A 15,792-nucleotide genomic window follows, 5' to 3' on the forward strand; every position below is an offset into this window, starting at 1 on the left:
ACATGTTTTCACCCTGTTCTTGCGCGTGACTGCGACATTACACGCCGACAGCTCTTAAGTGCTTCGCACTTAAAAATGTTAAAATTCAAGTAACGTGCCAGAGTCTGTTCGTCAGCCATCGCCTACACATGTGACATCTAGATAGTTGAATTCCTTGCTTGACAATGCGATAGATGGCACACTCATGCACTGTGGCTTAGAGTTACGGTATGTGCTACCAAAGGTAGTGGCTCATGTGCTCATGTCTCATGTGGTAATGTGGCTCATGCGCATTCTTTTTCATGTATAAATTGTATTCTATCATAATACCCCTTTAGTTGGAAGTTAGCGCTTGTGTATTTCGTTTCCCTTCTGTGTTGTCCTTTGTTTCCGCGCTACGAAGTTGCATCATGAAATACCAGCTAGCCCGATCTATAACACTGTTAAGCATTATATAATAAGATGTCGAACATCAATTTGCCTACATGTGCTCTTAGGAATCGCTGTAGCGTTGGAACTATTTTACGAATAGGGGCTAAAACTCGTATTCACGAAATGTATGTCTACGTCCTGTCCGCGACTTTTTATTGCCGCAGCGATCGTCTCATCATCATATTGGTCGCTATGAAGAGTAGCGAGCGCCAGAACGCCGGCCAATGAACTCTCGCAAGTTGCAACCATATGAAGAAAACACGAATGCAAGAAGAGAAAGCATGGGGGAAATGATCCAAGTCAATTGTTATGTTTAATTCAAATGTAGGCATAACAAGGTTAAGGGAAGTGAAAGTGGACGATATGACAACTTGCCGCCAGTGGGAGCCAAACCCACACCTTCCGCGTTACGCACGCGGTACCGCGATGGCCATACTCACGTCTGCTTTCTGGGTGTTTGTGCATGTGTTACAAGATTAGCTCTGGCAGTGTTAGCCATCGTCCCTCACAGCCGGCCGCGGCTCCAAAGTTCTCTTACGCAAGAGAACTTTTGCGAACACGGGCCCTGACATGCGTGCGTTCTTCCTGTTTGTACTATGTGCATGATGGTCGTCGCACAGTGAGCAGCCTTGTAGCGTGGTAATGTCATATCTCGTGCTACTGATGCTATACTTGACTCTCTGCAGTTATTCCTCAGTGCATGTGCTCGGATACTGTTCCCCAGGCTGTTGGGTTTCAACTGTTCCACCCTATTAACATTTCCTGTTTTTCCTTTCATCTGATGGTTTTTTTCAATACACTTGCACAACTATGTGCAAGTGTATTAAATCTTCTTGCCGCTTTTCAATTAAAACGCGCTGTGGTTTTGGTATGTCCTTATGCAACATTTATTAATAGCGTTGGTGTCGTACGGAAATGTTCTCCCAACTTTGTTTTGGTTGATGCTCGACACCGAATGAACGGTAGTTAGGGAAATGATATTTCATTGCGTAAAGCATGGTAGTAATAAAATCATATTTATGGAAAAGGCAAATGAGCGAAAAACCATTCTGCTTTCCCTCACCTCACTCCTCTCTTGAATCCGCGTGTGCGGATTCAAAATGAACGTTGAAAGCGGTGTTTAGCAGGATTAAAAAAGGAGCTACTTCGAGGAAGTCAAAGAGGTGCGCGAATTTTTTATCGTTGTACTGAGGATTCTCGTTTAGATGTATTGAAACGGCTACATTGTTTTTTTTATTTCTTTTTCAATAACCGTTAAAAAAAGTATAAACAATGTACTCGTGTCAGTATATAGGTAGATTGTTTATATATACATATATATACAGGGTGTCCCAGCTATCACGCAGCACCATTTTAAAAAAGAGGAATGACGTTACGCGAAGCAAACCTAGCGCGTATTGTTTCCAGTACAGTGGAGTAGCCGCCAGTAATTTTTTCGTTACTGAGATGTAATTAGGTAATTGTAATTAATTATCTAACTCGAGAAGTACAGTCCTAATTATCAAAGTGTCAATGAGAAGTTTGCAGAGCAACATGAAAAACTCCCGATAGAGCTTTCTGTTGCTCAATACGTGCTACATACGTGTAAATGTGTTTTTCCGAGTGTGAAAGAAGCCCGCGAATACACGCAGAATTGCCGCGCGCCTGGCCGCTCGAGGCACTTTGCGTGTATTTGCGGGCTTCTTTCACGCTCGGAAAAATACTTTTATGTAGCACGTATTGAGCAACAGAAAGATGTATCGGTAGTTTTTTATGGTGCTCTACAATTTTCTCATTGACACTTTCATAATTATAGGACAGTACTTCTAGAGTTAGATAATTAATTACAATTGCCTAGTTAAATCTCAGTAGCGAAAAAATTACAGGCGGCTACTCCACTGCATTGGAAACAATACGCACTAGGTTGGCTTCGCGTAACGCCGTTCCTCTTTTTTTAAATCGTGCTGCATGATAGCTGGGACACCCTGTATATGTATATAGATTGTGACTGCTTGTTTCCGGATTGTGAAATGGGACTACCTTACGGACTTTCCACTGATCCGGGAAGATTCCATTGCCAAAATATTGCAGCGAACATTTAGCTAAAAGTATGGGCAAGTACAAATCTTTTGTTTCAGAACTTCATTTCTAATTGGTGTCGACGTAATACGATGAAGATGTCTTCTTTTTTTAATTATCGATCATTTTCATGAGTCCGGCAGGCTCAGACACAATTGTTTGAGTTGATAATTCGTACCTGCAACATAATGACATGTACCAGACCTAGGCGTGGAAAAATTCTTAGAAAAAACATTGGAACACTGATTAGATTGTTAGAACACCCCCTAAAGCCTGTGAACGTCCTGTACTTCCTATCCTTGCCATTTTTTAGTGCTATTAATTGTATTAAAGAGAGGTTGATGCCTATAGGTGGCACCAGCTACCATATGCTATGCCTTATCGCTATGTTTAGCTATGCCTTATCGCTATATTACCTTGTTGCTATGGTTACCTCATGCGCATCTCAAAGCCGTGCGGGGAGACGGCTCCATTCACTATTAACAAGCGCCACCGAGGTTCTGCTTCGGTGGCCTGTATAATTTTGTCCTACAAACTAGCTTTAAAAAGTGCATGAATGTCGTAGGTAATTAACTGTGGTGTTATCACATTGTTTACAAAATGGCGGGTGCGCGTTCGCTTCCGTTAAAATCGCTTTTGTGGTTACATTACCTCTGTGTCACTCGTTGGTGCCGCTTTGGAATCGTGTTTACTACCACGATACTACTTGTAACATTGGACGTACAGCCCAGCTTTGCATTATACTAAAAGGAACGTTTGAATTCGAATTATTTATCACTGCTGTTAGTGTCTTACGACTATTGCGAGTGCCGAAGAAGCATCCCGATAACTTCCACCCGAATACGAAGACCGTGTAAGCAGGGTAACTAGTTCTTTTGGCTCGGTCTATGAACACGTCAAAAGCTCAAATACCCAGCTACACTTACCGCTATTATATATTTGGATACACGCTTCGCCGACGCCACGCTGCAAGCATGACATCATCACAGTTATCGCTACTGCGTCATGCTTATCAACACTTCACAAGAGAATAACGGTGCTATGTTTGTGTGCATATGACGAACAAGAGGAAGTCGATAAGTGGCACATTGACTAGCCCACTTAAAGAGACGTAACAATGGATACCCTATCAGTATTTATATTTGGAGGGCGCCGTCCTTTGGAGGGTGCCGATCGAAATGGTCTGCGTGATCTGCATATATACACAGTCATCTGCGTGCATTTTTCAAACATATTGTGCGTGACAGTATATGCAGTGACAGTGAGCAAACTATATGACCGTAAATTTATTGCAATCGAAGACAATCCTTCTTCTCAAAACGCATTTGGACGACTAGACGATCGTCCACTGTCTGTGAAGACGTTACTGGAACACTGTCCCCAACGCTCGTTGGCCCCTGCGAGGCAATGAAGGCACCTTTGTGCTTTCTGAGGACGACTGGCCTGTGCGAGCGCCTTCGACTGCGTGGTGCTGTCCGCGCGCTTGCACGCCCCATTCACCGCGTCTTTTCTCTCTTCTTTCTGTTCCCCTGTTCCCTTCCCCAAGCGCCAACCTAACGTGTTTGTGCTTGGACTGACAACCGGCCTGAATATGTTGTGAGATGTTAACGGAACTCAAATGATCATGATTTATAGTGATAGAACCCAGCACACTGTTCGCGATATAAGTAGGAATTATGCTTTTAAATTGGCAAACAAAGTCTCAAAAGCCAGTAAGTGGCGCTGCCTGGCGGTGAAGTCTTGGTACTTCGGATGTAGTATATGAGATTACTGCACGTAAGTCAGCTATTATAAGTATCGCATACTTATTGCTTAAAATTATCAGTTCGTATGTTATTAGGCTTTCTCGCTTTATTGTATGCGTATTCCGAAGTAAAAAAAAAGTCACAGGCCTGCGCGGCACACGCAGCACAGTCACAGCGTATGCTGGTGGATCGGCTCAAGAGTAGCTCCAATTTCGGCACCTCGCACAACAGGGTCTTCGCGGCAAAGTATCTTCGCCTTGTTTTGACGAGAACGATATCAAGTGTCCGCCCGGCGTCGACGGCGAGCTGTGGCTTGTAATGCTCTCTGCACAGCCGTCTGCTGAGCCCGATGATGTCTGGTTGTAGCCGCGCACGTAGCTCTCCGATTCGATTCTTCAGCAGCGGTTCGTACCTTGCGAGGAGACGTCATAACGTGTACCGAAGAGGTATCCATAATACGTGGCGCACATCTCACATCCCTTGACCCGTGGCACGGTGCGTTGTTGTTGATGATGATGATGATGATCGTTTATTGGAATCTTCAAAACGGGCTGGTGACAAATAGTCACCTAGCCCGCTTGATTTGACCAGGTCCAGTTACATGCAGCATGCAACTGCTATATGCAACTTACATGTCGGGCACGCTGCGTTTGTAGGCGCTTTAACTAGATCGCGCCACCATACTGGCGGAGGCTCGGGATCGCATTGATTGCGCGCTAGGGCGCTTATATAGCATTTTTCCGCTGCCTGTTAGCGAGCGCTTGCGTGGTTTAGTAGTAGAGTGTCTGACTCCCGTGCAGCGGGCCCGGGTTCGATCCTGGCGGGAACCGAGTACTTTTTTTCGCATTTCCAGCAATAGCGGTTACGGACACCGGATATCGGCGGCGGCGGACACCATCGCGAACCGAAACGGCTATTGGAATGAGCCCATAACAGCTTACGCTCGCTTGCCCGCGAGGAGTTCATAACTCGAAGGACCGCTCAGCGGCGTTCTATTGGACATTAATTAAGGACAAAAGGTACGGCGCTAAGCAGACGAGGACGAAGTGAGACACAAACGAAATATACGGGCGCCATTAAAACAATCGCATTGATCGCATGCACTTTTTATGTATTTATAATTATTGCCAAGCTGTTCGTATTATATTACACTGTACAACACTAGAAGCTGACATGCAATGATAAATAGTTAAAATGCCCTGTTAGTGTATATTGTATCCCTTTTTGTATGCCTTGTATATGGGGGCTCGGGCGCTTCTCAAGTGAATTGATTTTCACTTCTGCCCGAGCATTCCCGCATTGTGATGATGCAAATAAATTTCAACTTCAACTTCAACAATGAAGTTAACGCACCTGAAAATCTGACTTTGCATGGTTTGATGACACAGTAAAGAGCTCAGTGTAGAAGAAATACGATTTAACAAAATTTGTTGCTGAGCTATAGTTGGTTCATGACTTACGGACAAAAGGTACGGTGCTATAAGCAGACGAGGACGAAGTGAGACACAAACGACATATATACAGGCGCCAATTTATGCTTTCGCATTCACAACTCGTAAGAAGCGCTTAGGTTTCCTCGGATTGTATAGCAAAAATAATTCAACGCTTCATAAAACATGAACCGTGTAGGAGCATCGGCTTGACAAACAAAATATTACTTTCTTACAACTAAAGCTGCACTTGTCGTTCGCTTCCCGCCAATACCGGCGTATAATCGTTATCTCGCTCACCTATCACTGTTTCCATGTTTCTTGAGCACGACTATACATCCTCAATGCAGATCATAAATTTCTTATATAAAAAAATGATCCACGACGTTTTCCGCGTTGCCACTGTAGGATTGGACACTCAGACCAGTAACCTTTCGGTTGCACTAAAAAACGTGTACCATAAAAATTGGTTGTCAGTCCATTTAACGTCGCTGCCGTCTCTCTTCCTTTCTCTTTTTGTCTCTTACTCGATCGCCACGCGTAAACTTAAGATTATAACTTCTTGAAGCGAACTAATCTTAGAGCGCTGCCTGCTCAGTGCTTATGGTTTCGAAGGTGACCGTTGCCATCCCCGCATTTTAAGTACAACGCTTGTACAATATAACGCACCGGATAATTGCTGGACATTTTCGTAGTGGTTATGATGAAAATGTTGTGTATCGTGGTTGTGAAGTAGGCAATGGAATTGAATGAACTTAACATTGGAAGTGAGTCTCTCAGGTGTAGACAAGTCGTGGTTATCAACTAATAAATAAAGAACAATTGTTAAAAAAAACATACGTGACATAAAATGGGTGAAATTGTCACAATTCAAAGAAGAAAGAAAGGAATTATTTAAACTATAAAAGAGGCCCACATGACGCAGGGAGGCCAGCTCGGCTGTATATGTAGCTATATAGCACCCGATGTATGATTCGCGAGAATATTGTTAGGGGGAGATCACGCTGCCGGAAGTCATCATCATCATCATCATCATCAGCCTATATTTATGTCCACTGCAGGACGAAGGCCTCTGCCTGTGATCTCCCATTACCCCTCTCTTGCGCTAGCTGATTCCAACTTGCGCCTGCAAATTTCCTAACTTCATCACCCCACCTAGTTTTCTGCCGTCCTCGACTGCGCTTCCCTTCTCTTGGTATTCATTCTGTAACTCTAATGGTCCACCGGTTATCCATCCTACGTATTACATGGCCTGCCCAGCTCCATTTCTTCCGCTTAATGTCAACTAGAATATCGGCTATCCCCGTTTGTTATCTGATCCACACCGCTCTCTTCCTGTCTCTTAACGTTACTCCTAAGATTTTTCGTTCCATCGCTCTTTGTGCGGTCCTTAACTTGTTCTCGAGCTTCTTTGTTAACCTCCAAGTTTCTGCCCCATATGTTAGCACCGGTAGAATGCAATGATTGTACACTTTTCTTTTCAACGACAGTGGTAAGCTCCCGGTCAGGATTTGGCAATGCCAAGTAATATACTTTGATTGTCACACGGGTTTCTAGCATCTAGCGCTCCCTACTTCTCCTCCCCTCTCTTATCGTACATGCGTCATCTTCGACACCACTGTTCGCACATCTGTCCGTGTGGCAGTATATCGAGTCACACAGTGCCACACGACATTCCTGACATGCGGAAAGTCCTAAAATAAGGTTCGCCTTTTAGCTCCATGAGATGATCGAGCATACAGACAAGAGGGAAGTCCAGACGCTTAGCACGGGTGGTCAGTTGATCACCTTGTCTTTTTCGGTGTTTGGTGGCAGAGCCGAGACGTGGGCGGTAATCCTGCTCGCCGCGCCACCCGATTTGTCAGGCCAAGGATGCTCGAACCTCGTAATTCTCGTTGGTCAGGAACTTCCTTGCACCACATATGTTCAGTCGTGGTTTAAAGTAGGCTTGTCCAAATCACCAAATATACGCAAACTATATCATAAATCAAATGAATTTAGTATGCCGGGGACTGCGGCGGTCACCGCAAATCACCTTGCTTTTCTTTTGTCTCGAGTGCCAAATTGACGTCAGTGAAGTCAGCATTGCAAGTGTAAGGTTAACAAGCTTTTTCAGAGCTGGGTTTTTCTGAGCCCTCTATGAAAACAAATTCCAGCCAGCGGTCGCAGGCGATCGTAGATTTACGCACCGCACTGTGCGTTTCTGCACGTTTTCTCGGATTCCCGCAAGGTGGCAGTTTCATGCCTAACATTCGCTGTATACTTCGCTAGCAACCTATTTGCGTCGTGCGGATATGCAGAGCATCCTTCTTTGGGATATATTTTTCGTAATAACCTTGCAATCCTCGCTTCCTGCTTACTTGGATTACAATATGCGAGATAGCGACACATTCAAGGCTGCTCTTTTTGGCGCAACCAAAAGATAGAGCGTTCATCAAGACTGAAAAAAAGGCGATCAGCACGAGGGAACTTAATACGCAATATTGTTATCATCTCCTAGCTAATTTATGTGAACGTAATGTTAACTAGTCCTACGGCTATTAATATTTGTATACACGAAGCTTAAAATGAAGGTTTGAGGTATATCTTTATTACACACGATTTAACGGCGATCTCCGAGCTGCTGTGAAGAAAAAAAAATAATGAAACACATTTCGGGTATAATCATTTGTCACTGGCGAGCTGTGTGGGACATGACTGCACGGTCACTACGCGGTGGATCATCCGTCCATGTGAAGCACAAGCGTACTTGACGAGCGCGAGACTCAAGGTGGCCGCTTGAAGCTGAGTCAGTGAGGTGCAGCGAGTCCAACGTTGTTCGATGTTCAGACAGGGCAGCAACAATATGGCGAAGTTTCGTTGCGATACCGAAGTTTACTCGACGGGATTCCTTCCATAGTGCGTGCACGTGTCTTCCCTCCGACAAAAAAAAAAAAAAAAAAAAAGTTAATTATTACGCTATAGAAGTTCGATCGTAAGAGCAGATTCCAGCGAATCGTGATGTTGTCAGTATATTTGTAGCTAGCGAAGGTGACAGGCCAATGGCAAAGAGCACTTAAGAACGAAACTTTGTGAATTCTACTCCTGGTCTTGTTCTAACCTGTTATCCGCTTGTTGGTGCAGTTAATATAGCCATGCACTCTGATCGATATATGCCGCTATAGATGCCCCTATATACCTGCAAGCGGATGAAGCCGGTAGCAGACGTGACACGACATTCTTGTTTATTGCAAAGATAGATGTTTTCGCCGGACGCTTCGCCATTGTGCTTGCATGTCAAACAGCGTGAAGGTTTGGCTGTCGAGGACAAGTGTCTGCGGCATCGAAACAGAGTCTACCGTGCATGTGTGGGCTGCAGTGGCAGCACCGAGAGAAGCCACAGCTGCTCGGGCACTCCGAAGCCGTATAAGGCTCGAATATTACGTCGTAGTAACCGCAAGGGGCTGGCTGCACGGTGTCTTCTTAATATCGATGCCGAAACGGGCTCCTATAGCTTGCAGAGCCTCGCGAAGCCGAGCGGACAGCACGGCAACTGTTTTTGCCGCCACAGCGTATTTTGCACCTGTCAGTTTCTGTTCGCACACACAATATGCCACTAAGCGAACGGCGGTGTGAAGCGTTGGTAAATTTGACCGGGTTGCATGCTGCCCGTGATATCCCACCTCGAGGGCCTTCGACGGTGCGTATACCGTTCAGCGTCTTGTGCCCGCCATTCGAAAACAGCCGCTCCAAAGCAACACTCGATACAGCTCTCGCATTTCTTCTTTGTTGTTTACGCCTCGTGAGCCAGGCTCTGGTTTCCGAGGACATGTGTCGCGCACCTGCAGCGTGCTCCTCTCTCCGAATTGAAAACCGAGCGAGTGCGTGGCGCAGTGCACTTGCTTTCAGAAATGTATCGGCGGAACTTGAGCGCCACTGCGTGGCAGTTGGCACCCGGATCGTTTGACGATTCCTGGCGGTGGTGTAAATGCCTGCTGCCTTTTAGTGTTACACTGTATTGGCTCGAGCTACGAGTCGCGATGCTTGTAACATACGTTGGTGCTTTATAATTTTCAGAAAACGCCGCTATAGGCCGTCGCCTCTACATGTTTCGCCTAGATGACAATGTGTTGTAAACAACCCACGCGGCAGTTTCAGATATAGCTGAGAAATATAGATATTTATGAGAAGACATTACGCAAGCTCCGTTCTTCTCACAGAAATGGATCATCATTTTTACCTCCTACGGATGGCGCGACGACAGTTCGGCGTGGCGGAAGTTAAGCCCTTCAATCGACAAGCCTTCGGCTGCAAATGATATGGAGAAACTTGCGATAACCAACAAACCGCAGGCGTTTGTCACAGGATTGGCTAGGATTGTTGGATTGTTGCATTAGGATTGCGACTCGATCTAATTATTTCAACCGGTAATGAAGGGCCATTTCGCATGTATACGGCTCGAACCACCGGTTCAGTGAAGCTCACGCATGAGGTCTTCACCCGTTCGCGACAGATGGAATCCGCACCGCTGTGCCTTGCCGGCGTTCTGTCGTACTGCTCCGCCCGCGGAGTCGAGAAAGAGGAGTGGTTCAGACTGTGAAAATAGACAAAGAAGGACGAAAAAAAAAAAAAAGAACGTTTGTAGTTTGTTACCAGGCTAAGGACTGTACAATCAAAATCCGTGATCAGCGCGCGGCATGCATAACTGCAATTATGAGGCCCACGTATCTCATCGTGCTTGCTATCGTCGCCCACGTTTTCTTTCTTTCTTCTTTTTTTCCCTTTTTTTTTTTTCGCGTGCGGGGCTGCCGCCTTGCCGCCCCTTCAAGTATCAAGTTAAAAGTAGAACGCTTTTGCAAATTAAGCGACATGCGTGCCTGTTTTCAACAAAGACAGCAAGTCCGATAGCGCGCTGAGCCAAAAGCGCTGCATTGGAAGGCGGAAAAAAAGATTTGTCGCGCTTTACTGGTTTTTCTTTTCTATAGCGCCAGCACGATAAGCCGTCTGGACAGGAAAATTAATTCGAATGCAAAGCGTACGCTCGTATTGCTGCTGTTTCGGCTGCTTGCTAAAATAATAGCCGCTGCACTGCATTGGGCCTAGATCGGTCGCATGGCCTATTAGTGCGAAATAGATCGCTTGAGCATAAAGCGGTGCGCTTCACTAACACGGCGCTATTTGGTTCCACATATCATTCGTTCTTCAACAAAAACAACAACAACATAAAAACAAAAAAAAATTATTTCTCACCGAAGGCTACGGCGTACCCCTTTCAAAGACCGTGCGGCATGCACTCCTCAGTCCGCCTATATATGCGGACCATTTTTACATAGAAAAAAGAAAAGGAGAGAGGGTGGGGAAGGAAGTTGACAGTGGCAAGCACCGACCGGACAGTCAGGTACACCGTTTTATTTCCATTGGCGGAATATATATAGCGGTTCTGAGCTAACTTACGCTATGTTTCTTTCGTTTCATATAGCTTTTTGGGAGACCGTTTTCCATTTGAGTACATCGCCTGTGGCGATGTATACTCAAAAGGAAAAAGAAAGAAAAAAGAACCGAGGTAACAAACCTCCTTTCTTGCTTTTTCGTTTTGTCTTCTTTGGGAGGGAGCTGGTGAATCAACAAAATGACTGCCCGTTATAAGTCGGCTCGGCGTCAATACTTTACGCTCTCACATAAATGCCGACCTATGAGGCGCTTTCTTTGAAGTACAACTTACACTAATATGAAAGGGAACATTTCATGCGTGTTGAAATAGCGATTCTTGGAAACGTGCAAGCCAAAAGCTTACTCACTGCAATTTGTTATATGTATAGTTCACCTGCTGAAGAATCCCCCTCATGGAACTTTTTCTCATTACGAGCGCACGCAAGGAAAATTACCAATTTTGAACGCAAATCCGGTGTTCCTGTACGTCCGACGCGCTATCTACGTGTCACGTGTGTAGGCGATGGCCGACAAACAGATTCTGGCGCGTTACTTGAACTATTTTTCTTTTCTTCTTCATAACGTGCGGTGGTCCTTGTTGGATTGTTCTTTTTCTCTTTATGCTATTGTAATGCGGCCGATGCACATGGCTTTCGATGTATAAATAGTATCGTACCAGAAATAAACCTGTAGTTGGAAGTTAGCGCTTTTGTTTGTCGTCCCCCCCCCCCCCCCTGTCTCGTCCTTTGTTTAAGCGCTACGAAGTTGCATCATGGAATACCCACAAGCCCTACCTCTACCATTGTTGAGAGAGAGAGAGAGAGAGAAAAAAAAAGAAGTGCAATATGCGTATATATAAGCGCGAAGGATGACGCAACAACTCAATAGACAGTCATATACAGTTCGTGTGTCTTCAACAAGTGACTAAACATCGCAAATGTAGCCACTGGTCCCACAATTCGCAGTCAGTGCATATCGTAATAAAAGCGCATAACATTTACCTATATGACATCATACACCTTGGAAGGCATGCACTGAAATTAGACGCATTCTGATTCATGAAGACAGCTGTGCTAGTTGGCGCATTTTCCAGGTTAGACCAAACTTGAGCGCAATAAGATACAACGGACGAGAATAAACAGACAGGGCAGAGCGCTCTGTCCTGGCCAAACAAAGAGAAGACAGAAGACTTCAGTGATTCCTCCGGCTCTCAACTCATTTACAGCGACCAGCGGTGGCAATGTGGACAACGTCCTCTTCCCCATTTGCAGTAATGCCTGCTGCGGCCTCCGAAATTTATGCACCATGTGCACGACATGTGCTGCTTTTGGCACGACCGCACGCGTGCGGCAAGCAGGCGGTGCCTGACGATGACACGACAACGGCGCGTGACGGACACGCCCAAACCCATTTTCGAGCATTTCACTGCTGTCTTCGTACTATATATTTAATGACTGCGAAAAAAAAAAAAACGGTATGTAAAGCCCTTGCACAAGTACTTAGCACTACCGCGCGTACCGTTAAAGCGCTGTTCAATTCTGCTACGACTGCGCATGCTTCGAAGTATTCCATTCAGTCCTAAGTGGACAAGTAGACAATGCAAACATTGATATCCAAGAAGAAGCTCTGGGAGCTAAATGGGACACTAAAAAGATAAAAATAATTTGATCAGTGTTCGTAAATAACCCTTCGCTACAGCGCAAAACAAGCCACTGTTACTTTGAGAAGAGGTTCGCCAAAGGCCTATACGCAAAAACGAAAGACGGGCGGCGATGCTGTCTGGATGGTCCCGCAATAGATCGCCGTGACTTCGTGGATTTCAACGGCGTCTGCTACGGTGTAGTTGATATGTTGCTGGTAAAGATGGACTAGATTGTTGTATAAAAGAGCCACAAACTAAACTTAGTAAGTTTGAAGAACTGTTACTAAGCCCTGAACTGCTCAAACATGACAAGATGCTTTGAAATCCGTCACGTCACAGTGACGTACCTGTTTTGGGGTTTCGGTGCGAAATTAAAAAAAAATTAACATTGACCTTCATTTTTTCTTCTAATAATCAACATGCTAAATTAACGAAAATGGAACTTTAAGATAATCATTTATCAGTTTTACCTTATAGAATTTCTTTGTAGTGTCTTTCTAAAGGCCACCACGCACAAACGTAGATGGCTAGAAGATTAGTGAATAAGGGGTGACATACCTGCATGAAGGAAATAAATCTCGGTGACACATGTCTCTTTACGGCGAGGTCTTATCTGAACAGCACGAAGGGGCAGGTTGAAAGCGCTTTCATATCCGTCCTTTTTAGCAGCGACTGACATCGGCGATAGTGTTTGCAATCTCTGGAGACGAAGGCAAACAGGCCAATTCACAAGCTGGACAACAGAGGGCCATTTTCACTGAAGATCAGAGTCCACAGCGCTGTACAAGCTTTGTAGGGAGCCACACCGGTCTATCAGCGATTCTTGCAGGATAATTCGAAAGCCATCTTTGTGGCGTTTATAAACACAGCGAGCACGGGGCGATAACGCTCGCCGGCTCGTCTATCAGCCACATCCTGCCAGTTGGCGCCTACCCGCAATGTTTCTCAAAGGGCTCAACAGCCCAGATAACCATTTATGCTCCATAGATGTCCGTGGAACATGATGTTCTAAACATTGCACACATCCTATAGATATCTAGACTTTTTCAAACAACATTACATATACACACCATATATAATCTAAATACCATCCGAATCATGATGCTGTAACGTTGTAAGGATATCACAGCTGTACATAAGTGACCTCTAATAGATGGTTCCTTAAGGCATGCAGAGATCCGTAGAACATCTAGTCGATATTTCTGGTTCGCGCTAGTGAGCTCGCGTGACAGCGGTGACAGCCTGGCATATCAGGGACTTTTGCATAGTGTTTGTTATAATGTATAACGCTCTGTAACACAGCAACAGCAGATACATGGCGTGCACACGCATGTGCACAAGCACATGCGCATGGAAGTGCAGTATGCTCATTCTTCTTGGCCTTCCGCTTGGCACAAGTGCCATATTGAATTAACGAAAGTTTTAAAAGTAAATTGTTTCAGAAAATACGAAAAATTGTTGCACATATACGAGCTGCAGATATGATAGTTTAGGGTTGTAATTTGAACAAATGAGAAAACATATTTCTGTCGTATGAAAACTGGAAAATAAAGTCTCAGAGAGGACAACTATTCTCTTGTGGACCATGAAAGTTCTTGATGTCGAGTTGTTACAACATACAATAGAGGTCACGTGATAATATCTATATAGGCAGTCTCTTTCGCAAGTCAAAGCAACATATTCCAGACGCCCTAGATTTTTCTCTCAAGAACGCACGTGCCTGTGGTGTCAAGCAGATGTCGTTCTTCTACTTAACACATTAGGACCTATAATTCGTACGTCCAAGAGACATTTGTGGTTTACTGGGAGGTCATGAAGCTCTATTCATTTCTGTTCTCGCAATATGTACTACTACACATGCAACGCAGAAACAGGGAAGACACAGATAGACTAGCCGATGTACACCCTCCTACCGCTCTTTCATTGAAGACAACCATCATTTGTTCCCCTTGCACGGTGTATACCGGTTGTCACACAGTCTGGGAAGCAGCATTGTACGCCGGCGTCAAATGATCCTCCATTATTTTTCTCTTTCTTTTCTCTCTCTCTCTTCTTTTTCAGAAAGGGGGGGGGGGGGTGCACTGTATCTAATTCTAAATTTACTTAGAGGAAGGCAGGTAGCTCGGCCTCTTGCCAGCTCTGCAATGATATACTCTGCTTTATACTGTGGGCACGTGCATCCTTACAAATTACTAGTTGCGTGCATGCCCAACCACAGGCTCAGAGCGTCATTGGAGTGGTTCTGAGAGCAATGACGAACCGCGTGTAAGTGTAGCTGCAATAACTGTAAGTGTGACGCCGTCGCTCTCGTGTCGCCCGTGGCATGTTTGGGTGAAACGATTAGAGACAGTGCACATGCGTGTTGCCGCGATGAGCGGTTTCTCCTGGTGGGGCAGTCTCGCGCTGATGCTGTATCGAGGCCACCGAATTTTTCCGCAGCGCCTGGGCCGCTTATCTTCAAGACTCGCGCTGCGTCGTCGACCCCAGCCCTTCCCGCACGCCGTTGACAGGGGACGCTGAGTTTTGCTAGTCGTCAGCCTGCGGTTTGTCCGTGCGCCTTCACGCTGCTGTCGCGTTCTCATGCACGTTATTTTCATGAGCGCGTCTCATCTGCTTCCCGTGCCTAAAACGGAATATAAAACACAAGATATCGTCACGCGGGGTCACCGTCCCTTATAGAACGCTGGCTGACACTGAAATAGTGGAGGGGAATTCCGCATTACGTCGTCTTAGCCTCTTTGACATGCAAGATTTTTCAATACATTTGACGTTCTTGTAACTTTTATTTATATTGGCTGACCGCGAAGAATGCACAAGAACTGCGCCTGTCTATGTCGTTTCTGTCGTGCGGTGTTCTCTTACTGCTGCACCTTAATTCCATTAAAAATAGAAAAGTTTTCTTATAACTCCTGCAGTTGGTTGTGTGTGCGTCAACGCGCCCACAATCAGTGGCCCTAAGCACACCACAAATGAACAGCCTCTAAGACCTGATCCGCGTACATACAATATAGTCATTGCCGTAACTCCGAAAACCTGCTCGCATTTCGCACGGTCGGATATATAGTGCGCATGAAAGGCCACATGTACCTTTAATTGG

At 45.3% G+C, this 15,792-nt stretch overlaps 1 long non-coding RNA gene across 1 annotated transcript; it reads right to left on the reverse strand.

Moving 5' to 3' along the window:
* Positions 1-8,212: 8,212 nt before the first annotated feature.
* Positions 8,213-13,453, reverse strand: LOC125944551 (uncharacterized). The gene is made up of 2 exons (XR_007466269.1): positions 13,254-13,453; positions 8,213-10,217 (listed from the first exon to the last, which is right to left on the reverse strand). It is a non-coding gene; the product is annotated as an uncharacterized LOC125944551 (long non-coding RNA).
* Between the last annotated feature and the right edge of the window lie 2,339 nt (positions 13,454-15,792).

Source organism: Dermacentor silvarum, chromosome 1 (genome assembly GCF_013339745.2).
Source record: "Dermacentor silvarum isolate Dsil-2018 chromosome 1, BIME_Dsil_1.4, whole genome shotgun sequence".
Classification (NCBI taxonomy): domain Eukaryota; kingdom Metazoa; phylum Arthropoda; class Arachnida; order Ixodida; family Ixodidae; genus Dermacentor; species Dermacentor silvarum.